Here is a 16,926-nt window from a genome sequence, read left to right as displayed (position 1 = left end):
CAGACTTGATCTAGCAAATTAGTATGCTCTGGTAGGGGCACGACAAAAGACCCTTTTGACATACTCTGAATCAATACCAAGGCCGACAGAGAGCCATTTCACCGTAGTTCTGTTATTTTTTCCCCCTTTTGATGACCCTTTGCTTTTTTTTTCCCAGCTTATATGACCTTGTCAGATTTAAAAAACATAATGTTAGAAAAGTCAGGCTTGCACACGCATGTGCATGGGTGCACACGCACACACACGCAGATGAGTGCACAAAGACCACAGACAACATGCTAAAATTCACAACAAAAATATCAAAGAGAAATGCAGCTGGTGGGAAATTCGAGTGCTTTTTTAAAAAATGATCCTTGTTCCTACTAGAAAAAGAGAAAGAGGAAAAGAATCAGATACTTCAAATAGCTATATGTATTACTAAATATAGTTTAATTAATCCAGACCAGTTTTTATATCTGGTTCTATCTAGATATTGCTGATTTTCAAATTCTAAAACTTGTTAGAATGAAACGTATAATTCTATGGTTGCTTTGTATTTCAAGTTGCTCATTAGTTACATTAATCAAGGTTCCTGAGCATAAGATATTGAATTTTTTGTTGAATTTCTGAGATTAGTACCTTTAAATAGTCATAGACAGCAAAATACTATTATTAAGAAAGTAGAAAGTCTCCCTTTATTGATCTTTATCATAACAAAATCCTATTTTTTAAATATCATGCATTTTTGATACAGATATTCCATTTTTCCATACTTATTCATAATATAAGGAATACCAGTATTCTTTTTATATTATATCCTACTTGCCACATGCCTAATATGACCTCTTCAGATGTTTGATTTTTGAACCAACATACTTACATATTTAGTGTAAATATTATCCTCTATTAAGTTCTATCTAAGTATATCTGATGTGTGTAGGTATTAGAATGTCATTTTATTTTATCTTGAAGGCATAACTATGTATATTCTAAATATTAATTCACTTAAATGATGTTTATTCACTCTTTACACAGCAAAGAAGAAATTCATGCTCTAAAAATGAACTGTGTTGAAATTGTACCTGTTGTCTCCTCTTTTTATATTGCAACCACAGAACATAAGAAAATACTTGAAAATGTTTCTCAGAGCTTAATATGTGAATGCACCGAAGATTAGACCGAAGAAAAATTAAGTTAAAAAAGGAGATGTTTCCAGGCTTAGAAAACACTTTACCTTTGTATGCAAAAGAACTCTCTTCTACAACAGGTGCACAGTTGACTTCTTGTGTTTTCCAGGAAGCATATACACCACCTACGTGGCACTTCATCACCTTCCAGGACAGGAACCTTGTTCTCCCAAATAAAACAACTCTGCAGACTCGATTAGGACATAAGACTACTTTAGTTAATCTTTTCTAGAAACACGTTGGCAGGATTATTCAATCTAATTCAAATCCTTGTTCATTTTTCTTCAATGAAACATTACTAGGATCTCAAAAAGTCTCCAAACTCATCCCAGTTTGGGAGCACTTGGTGTTCTTCTGATTTATCAGTGCTAATATTAGGGCATACTGATTCATGGGCCTTTTATATATGGCAGAGTTGGAAGATACAAGATAAATCACAATTTTAATGGCATTAATTGTATAAATCCCTTTGTGAAGTCTGTAACAGTAGGACAATACAATTCTGGAATATATGGTATTCACATTAAGAAAAACTATTGTTTAATAATATTTATTTATTTATTTATTGTTTTTATTTTAATCTCAATCAGTTAACATACAGTGATATATTAGTTTCAGGTATACAATATAGTGATACAACTAATAATTTTTAAACATAACCCAAGCTATATAGATTTTTGGGAGGATAAATATATGGATATAAATGATATCTTTATTATTATTCCAGTTTAGATAATTACTTAAGAGACAAAGATACGAAAAGTGATTTTCCTAAGATGCTGTGTCTACAAGACACAATATACAAAATTCTTACAAATAGACGAATTAGGAAAAACTGAGGGTTTTTTGTGATTTCTATGGCTTCATGTCCAAGAAAATCACATCAATTCGGTAGTCTTTCTGGAATTTTACTTTCCCAACCCCGTGTACACACACACACACACGCACGTGTGCAAACACACCCATGCACACATGCACACCCACTATGAGCAGACTACAGAGAGACTATAACTGCTCTATCATTAGATGAGATGATGACATTCTCCTTCAGATAGAGCAAAACTTTAAATTTAGATGATGAAATCCATTACCTAGAGGAAGACAGACAACACAGAGGGATATAAAGAAAGGGAAGAGTATCTGTTTAATTATGATCCAGAAAGAAGATCTCCATCATAATAAACTAAGATCTCTACAGCTTTATTATCATTTTTTTCTCTCTCTCTGCACTAGAAGTTGGTTGTTGTGTTGTTTGTTTCATGGTTCTCTCCAGTGCTAATCCCTCATTGTGCCTCTGGATTGAATTTTTTTCCCTGAATACTCTTAGACTATTGTATTTAGTTCTTAGGCCTTAGTTGATAGAAAAACGTGTAGTCCAGCCTAATTTATGCCCTGTACATAAGAAGTTTCTTCTTTAGAAAAGAGTCTGTTGCAAATTTGTCTCAGTTTTGTTTCTGCAGTTTTCATCATGCAATTTCATACTTCACCTGTGGATTTCAAGGAAATAAGAAGTCGAGCCCCCAGGAAAGGAGTCATTTACCTGGGGAAGGGATATTGTGTCTTTGGATGTTCTAATTCGTCCTGTACAACTTATTTGACTAAACACCTCATGCTATAGCAAAATCCAATGACTTCCATGACGTGGCTTGATAATGTTTGATCATCAGAGATAATCTTTAGGTTTTATAAAATAGCCTCTTCAGTTACTGTTATGTGTTTTCTCCATCTGTACAAGCCATTACTTGTACATGGTTTTGAGGTATTTCCTCTTATTCAAAATAAGAGAAAAGTTCAAAGTTAAAATTCTTGAGTCATATATACTCCATACTAAAGAAAATATCCGTGTAAAATTTGAGTATTATAAGACATGAACACTATTTTCTTAAAATTAAATCATTTTAACCTGGCATGAGATTTGAAATAGTAAATGAGTTAAATGTGGGAATATTTCTTTATTCACATTAATGTGAATACCAAAGTTCTTACACACCTAATTCTTGATTATTTAGTAACATTTTATCCAATTTTTTTCTAGATAAGACCTCTTTTTACTTTTTCAAATATATCTACCTCTTGATGACTTCATTTCCTCCAAGGGTCTTGCATCAGTGCTAAACAAGTGGAGGTAGAGAAAAATACAACTCAAAGCAGTCACCTGTGTAGCTTTTAATAATGATCTTCTTTTATTCCACGATTTTCGATACAATTAAAACATAGAAATATTAAGGTGGGTGACTAGATAATTTATAAAAAGACTGAAAGAGCCTAATATGAAACAGATAAGACTTGTCAGAGATTTATTTTAAGACTGTGTTCAAGTAATTACTATGAAATAACATAATTTCCAGGAGTGAAAACAACTAGTAAAAACAAATTATCATTGATGGGGAAAGAAAGCCAAACAAAAGAAAAATAGAAAAAGGTGATACCAAAATACATACTTATAAGGTTTATAACTTACTTGCTAATGATTTCTGAATGATGGTTTTATATTTATTCTTCTTGATCTGGTATTTTGGATCTTTTTCCTTCAAAATATCTCTAAACTATGAAGTGATTACAAATGAGGAAAAATGTCACTAAAATGACTACTATCTTCATGGCTTTGAGAATTGGGATAATGCGGCAAGAGAATAATTTCAACGTTTAATACTACCCCAAATTTATTATTACCCTGACCATAGCTTCGTGAATCTTTCAGAAATAAAAAAGGAAAAATCAAGAAAATACTTGTGGAGATATTCTACTTTCAAAATGAAGCAAATCTGGTTTGGCTGGAGTAAAATTTGCTGGAGTAAACCCCCAGTGATCCCTCCTAAGAAAGATAGGAAACTGTTCCCATGAGCTGTATGAGTGAGAGCGAGGGGAGGGATGTGAATGTCTGTGTCCATTATGAGCAGTGGTGAAGGCACATGGTGGCTTAGTTCAGCCAGGGATGTGATTCGACCTGGTTGTGTGCTGTGGGGCGGGCAGGTAAGTAATAGTGCTTGATGGGCTTGGCTGGGAGTACAACATGATGCTTCCTTTTAAGTATGACAGCACAGTGTCATGCTCATACACAAGGGAGACATAAAGAAAAGCCCCTATTTTGGAAACAAAGCAGGCAGGGGTCCTCCTGAGGACATGTCCTACGAGAAAGTGAGTTCATTCTCCTGCTGGCTCCTAGAACTTGTGGAATCAAGGAAGTTTTCTAAGATCTTTGAAGATGCTAAAGTTTCTGGATAAAGTGAAGCATAATGGGCTCTACTGAAATTTCTCCTTAGGAAGATGGCAGGCAATTTTGATTACGGTGTTTTTACTATGAAGAAGAGGGGCTAAATCAGAAGCATAATGCAGTCAATCTCTTCATTCCACACAGACAGATGCCAATGTGGAGTGCATTGTCCTGGGTCTCACAGGCCAGCCCAGCTGACGGTCCTCATCTCTTGATGCCCAGACTCAGGTAACTGTGTGGGCCACCCCTTCACCTTGCTTCACTGTATTTGAGAGAGAGAGAGGGAAAATGGGAAAAGAAGGCAGAAAGTACTGACTGAAGAAAAGATTTGCATTATTTTAGTGGGCTTATCCATGTTTCACCTCCCTACCAATTACCATGAAAATGGTATTTATTATGAATGCATCAAGAAGTACCGAGTAAGTGAATGCTTTTTCAACAAGCATTTTCCATCCTTACGCAGCACATCAATAACTATGCAAGCAAATTATGACTAACTTCTATTTTAGAATCTGGACTTCATCACTTAGACAAAATCTTTCTTCTCCTTGGATCCACAGCTTTATCCATTGCAACTGCGTTCTTTCAAGTTACCAGTCTATACAGAGTTTGTGGTTTCCTTGAACCTAACATCAAATTATAGAGCATGATTGCAGTGTAAAAAGCACTCACTGAGATTAACTGATGTATATCTGTGAGGCCAACTAATTCTTGTGGAGTCTTGGAAGAATCTGAAAGTATACAATGTAGTTGACCGACGTTTCACAATTCTAAGAGTGAAGCTTTGCTGTGGAAAGCTAAGCTTCACTCTTTTTGTGTGGAAAAGCCTATTAAAAATTGCACGTTTAAAGATGTGGCCTTCACCATCACCTGCCTCCACTTGCTTTCTTTATCCCTAAGGTTTAGCTCCCTTTTCTTGTCTTGTTCCTCTTCCCTAGGTTCCACACTCTTACAACCCTAAAGACAACCTCGATGCAAGAGCCTTGCACATCAATGTTTCTAAAAATTCAGACTCAATATTCTAAGCATATGCTGCACAGCTCAATTCATCCCAAACTGAATCCATCATTCAAAGCCAGAAACAATTTCTTTCCTCTGCTCAGACTCCAAACATCCGAGTAGTCATCTTTTCTCTCCCTTACCATCTAATCTGTTCAGTGATCAAATCCTACTCATATTACCTCTTTCATATCTTTTACGTCTGTTTCTGCATCTCTAGTCTACCAACTCTGCTCTTGGTCAGCAACTTTTTGCTAGCAATGATGAGTATTTCAATAGTCTCCTAATGGTTCTTTCCTCTGTCTTCTACACTGATGGCAAGATTATTTTACTAAAATTGTCTGATCTTATTATTTTCCCACTTAAAAACCTTCAATGACTAGTTTTGGGACAAGAATGAAGTTTTCATAGCTCTTTGTCATTTAATCCCACCTGCTTTATCACCCCCACTCCTTATGTGAATGAATGTCCATCTCTCGCTCTAATACTCTAAGGCATAGCCCCAACAAGATGCTTACTCTTTCTGATATATCCCACCCTCTTGCTTGCATGATGATTTCAATATCCACACCTGCATACTCTGTATGCACATAGTCAACTATCAATGGCTTTCACACTTCAAAGTTCATTACCTCCTCCCTGAAGCCTTTAAAAATTCCACAGAATCATTCTATCCCTTTCTTATAAAACATTCTGCCTTATGTTGGCATCAATAGTAAATGTATCAACTCTCCCTAAGTCATTCCTCATTTTGCATTATGTGGTGTAGTCATCAAAATTGAATGGTTCTCCTACAGGCATTTAAGTCGAAGAAAAAAGAAAAACTAGAGGGGTGCCTGGGTGGCTCAGCCAGTTAAGCATCCAACTCTTGGTTTCAGTTCAGGTCATGACCTTAGAGTCGTGAGATGGAGCCCTGCATCGAGCCCTGCATGGGGCTCCGGGGTCAGTGGGGAGTTTGCCTGAGATTCTCTCTCTCTCTCCCTCTCCTTCAACCTCTCTCCACCCCCTCCCTAAAATAATAAATAAATAAAACTTAAAAAAAGAAAAATTTAAGTGAGACATATCTGAGAAAAGAAGCTGAATCCTATATTTCTCATAATTCTTTCTCTCCCTAGATCAATTCCATAACTCAGCCCCTTCCCCTCCTCCTGCTAGTCTAGTTATACTCTTCTGATATCCTTCCTCTTCTTTTCTTGTCAACTACACTAAATTTTACCTAAACTTTTAGTTCATATTGCTCTAGGATCTATTGGCTCCTTCCCCCAAAACTTCTCTGGCTTCTTGCTATTCTTCAGTTTCTAAGAAATCATTTGCTGAAGGAAAATACATACACATAGTTTTTTGTTTTGTTCTGTTTTAATTGAGGCATAATTGACTTATAACATCTTACCAATTTCAGAGGTACAACATAATGATAGGATATATGTATATATTGTACAATGATTACCACAATAACTCTAGCTAACATCTCTCTCCATACATAAAGCTTTTTCTTTTCCCCTTGTGATGAGAACTTGTAAGAATTACTTTCTTAGCTACTTAGCAACTGTTGTGTTGGTTGGTTATTGTTTTGTTTTTTTCAGTTCCTAGATGCCATCTCCACAAAGATTTAATCTTTCTTGGATTTTACTGATAGGATAAGTAAAGGTATGGTAGAATATTCTGTAGTAATTTGATGACAGGCACCAAAGCCAGGGCATTTTAGTTTTTAGGGAACTTTGCTCCTGACCAAATAGGATTAAGGCAGTTTAAAAATATAATTCATTTGGATTTCCTTTTTTCTTTCAGACACCTGCCTATAGTGCTTATTTTGTCTGGGTGAAAAACATGACTTGCTGCCAGAAAAAAAAATCATTTAGTTTATGTCTGGTGTAATTTTTTTTTTTTTTTGGTATTTTAAAGGGTTAAAATTTCTCAATGAAAAACTGTTTCCAGAAACTAAAACATAAGGAACAACCCGATTGCAGGCCTACAACACTTTACTCTCCAGTCAGTGAAACTTTATACTACCTAAAGCTTATAGAAATGTGCTACTTTGTCTACCACTGTGAAACTGAGCTAAATACAACCCTACAGCATTTTCCAGGACATCGCTGAGCAGGCAGCAAGTTCAAATGAAATGATTGCAGTGCTACACCTTAAGCCTGACTCAGCAGGATGAACTGGCCAAGTGAATATTTGATTTCTTATTTTTCTTTTTGTACATGGGCCATTCTTCTAGTCTAGGTAAACATTCCACCTCCCAACCATCTCTCTTTCCTTGTGCTATTTTAAAAGTTTTGTCTTTTTTTTTTTTAAGACTTTATTTATTTGAGAGAGAGAGAGAGAGAAAGAATGAGCAGGGGCAGAGGGAGAGGAAGAATCAGACTCACCACTGAGCAGGGACCCAGACTTGGGGCTCGATCTCAGGACCCTGAGATCATGACCTGAGCCGAAGGCAGATGCTTAACCGACTGAGCCACCCAGGTACCCTAAAATCTTTGTCTTTTATTATTGGCAATAAAGACTTGGTTCTTAGGGGTGCCTGGGTGGCTCAGTTGGTTAAGCAACTGCCTTTGGCTCAGGTCATGATCCTGGAGTCCCAGGTTCGAGTCCCACATCAGGCTCCCTGCTCAGTGGGGAGTCTGCTTCTCCCTCTGACCCTCCCCCGCTCATGCTCTCTCACTCTCTCTCTCTCTCAAATAAATAAAATCTTAAAAAAAAAAAAAAAGACTTGGTTCTTTCTCCTCCTGGTATTTGTTTTATTTTAAAATATGATTGTTACTTTTTCTGAATAAGAAGATTATATATAGAAAACACCTTTGGTTGTCTACAACCTTCCCCTCTCCTTCCTTCCTGAAAAGAATTTTTTTTAAGTATGTACTCCTTCCTCCAAAGCCACGTGTCTCAGAGCAATCTGACTCCGCCCCTGGTGCAGAGGCAGGTCTGCTGGGTTTTAGGGTTATCCTACTCTGCTAACAGTAGCTGAGGAATGAGAATGTGAGCACATTCTAGTGAGATTGAAGGAGACGTTGCAGAGTTTGTGGAAAGTTTTTTTTTCACCTCAAGAAAAGAGAGCCAGAGGATGTTTTTCTTCTTCCTTGGGACATTTTCACAAATGTGTGATATTCCTGGATCATTGGTCTTGCTATCTGCCTCAGGATTAAAACAAAAGCAAACATGACAGAGAGCAAGGATGACAATTACCTGCTCTTGGGTGACATACTTAAGCTGTTGGCTCAACTATGAGCCCAACCTCTGAATCTACTGCTCACGTGAGATAATACATTTTCTTGTTGATCAAACTGTTTTCGTTAGTGCTTGCCTCACAGTTGAAAATATCCAAACCGAGGCGAAGGTGCACAAAATCCAAGTCCAGGGTAATCTTTTCTCCGGTGCCCACCTCAATGCCAACTTCAGTCGAAAGAGGAAATGTCTTGAAGACTTTAAGGTTTAAACCTGCCTTGTGTGGTATGCAAATCCACACTGCTATCATTGCCCCCAACATCTGGTAAACTGCCACTAGTAAGAGCTAACATTTTAGCAGGGAAAGCTAATAGAAACCAAAGCTTTTCAATTCTGAGATATAAAAGAGCAGCTGGGAGAGAAGAACAGATCGAAGCGCAAGAACAGCTTTACTTGCTTCTGATTCACCTGCAGGCAAACTTGGCAGGTGCCATAGGCTTACATGCTTTTTTAGGTAGCATTTTATATCCCAATAAGCAAGCACTGTCTTTTTTGGCAGGAGTACCACATTTATTCAACAAATCTTTGTCGGGGGCAGAAGATATCATAGCCCTGGTGGGAGAGAGACTTCCCAGACATGCTTCTGCCAGCACGGTTTCCAGCGCAGGGTGAAGAGAAGATAGGGCCCAGCAATCAGCATGGGAAGGATCACAGAGGTGGTGCAGATAACAATGCCCCACTGCCTGTTTTCCAACATGATACTAGGCTCAGGAGAGGCACAAAATGTCCTAGGCAGTAGTAACCTAGGATGCTCACCAGAACTCAAGTGCTCCTCATTAAGTCACTTTTGTGTTTTTTTTCTGCTTTCGGGTTTTTTGTTTTGTTTTGCTTTTTATTTTTTAGAGAAAGAAAGAGACAGAGAGAGGGGCGTGGGGAGAGAGAATCTTAAGCAGACTCCATGCCCAGCATGGAGCCTGACGCGGAACTCGATCTCACAACTATGAGATCATGACCTGAGCTGAAATCAAGAGTCAGATGCTTAACTAACTGAGCCACTCAGGCACCCCCATTAAGACACCTCTGCTGCTGGCCCTTCCAGATGCCACCTCCCCGGGCATCCCTCAATTCCAACAATTTTCGCCCCAGTTTCAATGCTGTTGACTTGTGTTATAAAGCTGCTAATACCTGGAGAAACGCTGAACAGTGGTCTTTCTAGAGATGTTAGTTCCCCAGCCCTCTCTGACACAGCCCATGCCTGTAATCCTTAGCCCAAGGCCAGAATGGGTCCCTCAGGCCTACTGAAGTTTAAGCTCTTGCTAGTGAAGAAGCCCCTTAGAATTTTCTGAAACGTGGCTCACAACCCTGGACTGTTTCTATTCATTGAAAATCCTCTTCTTTAAGGCCACTCAGTAATCATAGGCATGGATGGGAAAAGTTCAGAAGGTCACAGTCATTCTTCTATGTATTATGAAATCAATCATAATAGTAAGTAGTAGTACTATTAATCATAAATGCAAGCATTTATTTATTGAGCATTTGATATATTCCAGACACTGAACTAATTTGTTACTATGCCATTTGATTTTCACAATTGCTCTCTGTGATAAGTAGTATTATTTTACCCATATTACAGATGATAAAACTGAGGCATAGTGAAACTAAATAACTTTCCTAAGACCTTATAGCCTCTTTCCTGACCCTACAGGGACAGGAGGCAAACAAGAGTTGGTAGATAGCTTCAATTCTATACCCTAAGGGAGAACTTGATTGCTGTTCAATTTCTTAGGAATTGGATCGACAGGGATGAAGAAGGACAACATGAGATTGGCAAATTTGAAAATCCATATAACTTGTTGCCTTGCCCTTAAAGAAATCTCAGTCTATTCAGGAAGACAGAGTATTTAAACAGGAAAGAGTTAATAACAATACCAAGTGATGTGTTATTTGGCTAAATACATTATCTTGCAAAGTGATTTACAGTAAGATGTCTGCATATGAAAGGTGCCCATACTTCATCTTTGAATGAATGGGCCCAAGAGGAGGCATCCAGACACATTAACTAAAGTGACTCCCTTCTACAGTGTCAGAATAAGCAATATCTAAGAAATTTGATAAATAATGTTTGAAATAGATTGGCACCAGAAGGCCCTGGACATCTCAGGATTCATTTTCTAAGGATGCATTTCCCATATTTCTCAAAAGTGACAGAGATAAATAACAGAAGATACTTGCATAGGATAGAAGCATAAAATCAAATACATGCCCTCCCTCCATGCCCTCATGCCTGTTCTCCACTCTCAGTGCTGGGATGCCCTCTCCCCCTCACCTCCATCTGTTGAAATTCATCCCATCCAGCTCAAATAACAGATCTAACAATAACAGATCTAATAAGTTTACCTCAGAGAACTCTTTCTCCCCTGGAGTCTCCTCATCCTTGGTGCTTCTCTAATGGCTCTTAATGTTTTCTAATGTCAGAGTGATTCGCTCACCTCCCACTACATAAGCTGAAAGTCTCAATCCTTATTTTCCCATCTTCCTTTGCAGCTAGGGCTCAAGCATGTGCCATGGATCCAGCTAATAAGATGCCCCTGCCCCAGATTTTGAGTCAAGAATTAGTGACGTGGGGGCACCTGGGTGGCTCAGCTGGTTAAGCATCTGCCTTCGGCTCAGGTCCCTAGGAGCAGCGGTGGAGTTTTCGCAGTCGTGGAGGGCCGGGTTAGGGACCGCTATGTGGGCAGGACACACTGTATGGTCTGTGGCCAGCACAGCGGCAGTTGTGTCCTCATGGTACCGTTTTGTGGCATGATCTGGCTCTACCACTGGCTGCTCCTTCTTACCTTCTTATCCCTCCAACTTCCAGTTCTCCAGCCTTCCCACTGTTTGAAAACTTCCCACTACCTTTTCAAGGAATTCCTTAACTGCCTCAATCCACCAGAGATAGTTTCTCTTACTTTCTACTTGGAAATCAGGCGGGTACATTCACTTAGGCCATTGTTTCTTTGTTCTGCTCTTAGTAAAGGAGGAAGTTGTTAAATATTACCATATGTAGGATAACTTTTATAACCCCAAGAACTGGTGCTGTGCCAGTTACCTGTCACTAATGGAAAACTCCATGGGTTGTTTGGATAAGACGGGGTTATATTTTAGAATCAATATATCCATAAATCTATATCATACTTACCTTATCTTATGTCCATGATCCCTCTCCCCCTAAAAAATGGGCAAAATGGCCAAATGATTGCCAAGTCAGCTACAATCAACATTTTCTAATTAGAGGTTGGAGAGGAAAGTATGTCATCTTTTTACTCGTAACCATTTAAAGCTTGATAATATGGGTGATTTTTCCTCCTTACAAAGACAACTCTGAGTCTCTTGACACTGTTGAGTTGTGTATTAAGGCAAGAGATTTACAAATAACTTGTTAAAAGAACAAATGTCGTGCCTTGCTACAGTGTTCACACTGTCTTCACCTGCTACATTCATGGTAGTACAGCCTACCATTTATATCATGAGTATTCTTTTGAGAGGCATTCCTAAATTATCTTACTCGATCCTTTAAAAAAAGTCTATGAGGCAGTGGCTTGTAAGTCACAGGTCTAGAAGTTATTGTTTTCTTGTTGTTTTTTTTTTTTAAATGTATTTTCTAGGTTAAGTAATTAGCTTCAAGTCATTCAAATTAGTTAGTGAAAAGCCAGAACTAGACTCAGTTTTTTGACCCTGAGAAAGTTGCACTTATCAGATTTAAAGGATTGAAATGAGCTCATCAGTCAATCACTGTGTCAGCCAAGTATTTTTTTAAGCCTCTGCAGGGTCCTTAACATTGTCCTAACCCCTGCCACTTGAGATATAGAAAAAACATTGAACATGGTCACTGCCTACAAATATCTTACTCTTGAAATTATTTTCTATGTAAAGAGCCCAAGCAGGACATAAAGCGGGGGGAATGCAGGGGGAAAAATGAGAGGGTAAAATATCTCATTTCTGCAAAAAGAGTGAGGATAGAGGTAACTATTAGCAGGTCCCATCCTTTCCCTAGGTATGTAATACACAAGAGCCTTGAATGTGGCAGCAGAAGGAGCCCAGTCGAAGCAGTTAGGAATTTGGAAGAATCCACTTCATCACCTTTTTCTTTGTATTATCTTCTCCTTTGGTAGTCTTCTTGACCTCCTCTTCCTTCTTCCCCATATCTAATTCTCCCTGCATTCCCTCAGATCCTAGGACACTGTTTTCCAAGCTTATTTACAGTAAGTTGTTAATGATTAATAATGGTTTATTATGCTACCTGTCCCAGTAGAGCCTTCAAAGCCTTTATGAAGAAGATGAATTCCATGGGACTATGAAGCATCTTGTTAGCTGATGAAGGGAATACGTCGGAAACAAAGGATCTTTCATCAGCTTTTAAATTAATACCACTATACTTAATGTTGACTTTTTTACTATTTCTATTTTTTCATTCATATGGAAAGATCTGTTATGTTATAGATATATTTTGGTTACTTCTAAGAAAAATGTGATAGATTGCCCAACAGATTAAAAGAAGATAATGTTGAAATAATAATAATAGTAATAGCAGCAAAATCTAGGGAACAGCACGATGTGGTGGGAAAAAATACACGGAATATGGAGTGAGTAATTGTGGTCTTGCTCTAGAGGACATGTCAATATCCTAACCCCTGGAACCTGTGAATGTGACCTTATTTGGAAAAAGGGTCTTTGTAGATGTAATCAGGTCGAGATGATTTAGGCGGCTTCTAAACTGAGGGACTGGGGTCCTCCAAGAAGACATCAGAAAAAGAAGAGATATCAGAAAGAGAGAAGGCCATGCAAAGCAGAGGCAGAGACTGGAGCCCTGTAACCATAAGCCAAAGAATGCCTGTAATCACCTCGAGATGGAAGAAGCTAGGGACAGAATCTCCCCTAGATCCTTCAGAGGGAGCATAGCCCTGCTGACATCTGTATTTTGAACTTCTGGCCTCCAGAGCTGAGCCAGAATAAATTTCTATTTTAAGCCACCAAGCCTATGGTCATTTATTATGGCAGCCCTAGGAAATGAGTAGAGAGTGTAAGTCTGGAGACATGCATCCCAGTCTGTTACTACTTCTACTATGGTTCTGTGATCTTGGATTTGAGTACTTGTCCCAGCTCCAGGTTTTTCAATGGTTCAATCACAGGGTTGGTCAACCTCAGAGTTACAGTTTCTTTAGCCATAACAATGCCAATATTCTGCTTATGTATAATGTTTTATTTATTTATTTATTTAGAAAGATTTTATTTATTTGAGAGAGAGAGAGATAGAGCACAAGCAGGGGAGAGGGAGAGGGAGAAGCAGACTCCCCGCTTAGCAGGGACCCTGATGCGGGACTTGATCCTAGCACCCTGGGATCATGACCTGAGCTGAAGGCAGATGCTTAACCCACTGAGCCACCCAGGTGCCCCTATAATGTTTTATATTTTAATAAGTCTTCTTTCGTAACTGAGTTGTGATGAATTTAAGGCAGATGATTTAGAGATAAGGGCATGGGGGGACAGAAAAATGCACTGTTGCATTTAATTATTTACCTAAAATCTTTCATACCTCTGCTATGTCCAGGCGCTTTCTTGTGTATGGGGGATACGGAGATAAAGTTGCTTGACCAAAGTTATTAGCTGACATAGTAAAAACAGCAATATCCCTTCTCTTTCTTTCTGGTAATCACATGGCAAACAAAATTAAAAGTTAAGCTTTTTGATCCCTGATGCCACTACATATGGCCACATGCCCAGCTTGCGGGCAATAGGCTATAAGAAGATGTAAATTTCTCTATAAGGAGAGGGTCCCTGTTCAGCCTTTTTCTTCATGCTAGGGAGAACAGCAGTGTAGCGTCAGTGGGCATGTTGGACCAGAAGTGACTGTGAGCATGGAAGGTTGCACAAGACAGCAACAAGATGTGAAGATGCAGAGTCCATCACACTGGTGCAGTGTATCAGCTCGGAGCACATTATATCCAGATTCTTCACTGATAGAGATGAATATCTTCTATTTGTTTATATCGCCGCTCTTAATGTGTGTATGTAATTTACAGCCCCATCTTTTGGCTAATGGCAAATGCAAGCCTGCCTCTCTGCTTCTTCTTTGAGTAGACCTTTTCTCCTCCCCACTCTTTGTGTATCTCCTAAAGACACCTGCATATGCACTTTGGGCACTGAGTTCTCTTCCTGTTTCTCATTGGCATGATTCTTTTTGATCCTGTTCTGCATTTCTGTGTCCTTGAACTCATTCTTATATTTGTGATTACGCTTGGCAGCTGCTTCACAATGTTGTCAGAGACGGAAATACAGGCTCTGCTTCCATCAAGCACATCAGGGCCCATGGCTTGTCCCCCACATGGATTCAGGGCCAGGTTTGTACTTGCTTACTGTGCTGAATGTTCCAGAGTGCTGTTGAAGTGCCCCATGGGTGCAAGACAGAAGCTTATGGAGTTGATGTGGAGCCTCGGACACCATTGTCTTCTGTCACTGATTTAGTGACTAGCTATTTTGCTGGGATAGAAATAAATTCTTGGTCTTCCTGAAGACTTTGCCTACCTTATTATATCCCAGGTTTGAAAGAAAGAAAGGAAACACAGTTTTGTGGCAAAATATTTGTGAAAAACTGTGCATATGAATAAGTAGTTTGACTCTAAAACTAAGTGTCCCTGACCTTTTTTATTGATCTGGGAAGAAACCCAAACTGGCAAATAGCTGTTAGCTATTGCTGAGGGCAAGGATTTTAACAAAAAGAAATGACAAATTACTGTATCTACACTTGTCTGTAATAGTCACAAAGGGAAAAGCAAGGTTTGTGCCACACCTTATCTAGAGAATTTCTCTTTCCCATGCCAGGGCCTATAGATTGTTTAATTATCACATATATCAGTTGCCTCATGTTCAAAAATGAAAGAATAATATCTCAATTTATATGCCGATATGACTCTATCTGTATAAATGTAACTATATATATCATATGTATGCATATATACACACATATGCATATACAGATAAGTATGTATGAAATGACTGGGTTTTTTCATACTATAATTTGTTCTTTAAATATCATTCTTGCTTTTAAAATTAAAGAATTAACATATTCAGATATTTCCTTTTTTAATCCATCTCCCCATCATAATACAATAAATATAACAAAGCATTTTCATACCTTTCTATGTTTGTGCACTCATAAAAGTTCTCTGGCTGAACTTTGGCCTTTCTGGTTTGAATTCTATCCAACCAACTATGTTTATTAAACAAAAAGTAACAGCACTCAAAAACTCCATAGTCTCAAAATTTCTTTGTTTTTAATTCTTATCTCATTTATCTCTTTCTGGAATGTAGCCAATTGCTCATGTAGCCAATTCTTTCTCTGACACGCTTGTGGATTTAGAAACGTCCCTAATTTCTCAATCTTAAGAATCCCTTTCCCAAGTGCTTCATTTTTTTCCTTCCCCTTTCCTTTTTTCTAACTTTGTTTTTGTTGTTCTGACACATTCAGATCCTCTGTTAACATGTTCACTTATACCCACATCCTAGCTCCTGTCTTAATTTTATTTGTGAGACTCCTGCATGGTTCAGTTGGTTAAGCATCTGACTCTTGATTTTGGCTTGGGGCATGATCTCAACTGGTGTCATGATCTTGGGGTTGTGGGATTGAGCCCCACGTGGGGCTCCCAGCTTAGCGTGGACTCTGCTGGAGATTCTCTCTCTCCCTTCCCCTCTGCTCACACTCTCTAAAATAAATAAATAAATAAATCTTTAAAAAAATTATTTGTTTTACCAGAAGATGATCAAATAAGACAATGGTGTCCTAATTCTATCAGTATTTCTTTCACTGTTTTCCTTCATTCCCTGCCAAGTTTTATCCTCTCTTTTACCATCTTCTTCACCATTTCCTTTCATAGATTGTCTTTCCATTTTCAAAATTTTTTTCTTTTCAAGGAGAAAATACCCTTCTGAATAGTTTTTAAAATATGTGGAACACATATATACATAGTTAAAAACCAACAACAACAAAATACCTAGCACAAAACCTGCTTAATCAATCTTGCTTAGTCTTCTAATGGTGACATAAATTTCCAACAGGTTTGCTTTTGATTCTATTTCTCTTACTGTCATTCCTGATTTTAGCTACATTGTCTTCTTCTTTAAATATATTCTGTTTATTCTTGGGACATCCCTTTCTTCTCCATTATCAATATTATAGTATCTCTCTTTATCTCCCATTTGTGTGTTTTAATATTTTGTTTTGTTCAGTTTTGCCCAGGCTCTTCTAGTATATGTGTTATATTTGCCAAATTCATGCTTTTTCTTACAAGGCCATTTGTAGAAACTATGCTTGCATTCAGCCTACAAATCACCCTCCGTTGATGA

This window comes from Mirounga angustirostris, unplaced genomic scaffold (genome assembly GCF_029215605.1).
Source record: "Mirounga angustirostris isolate CCGP_5_RB_7025 unplaced genomic scaffold, mMirAng1.0.hap1 SCAF_7, whole genome shotgun sequence".
Classification (NCBI taxonomy): domain Eukaryota; kingdom Metazoa; phylum Chordata; class Mammalia; order Carnivora; family Phocidae; genus Mirounga; species Mirounga angustirostris.
This window is presented reverse-complemented; position numbering follows the sequence as displayed.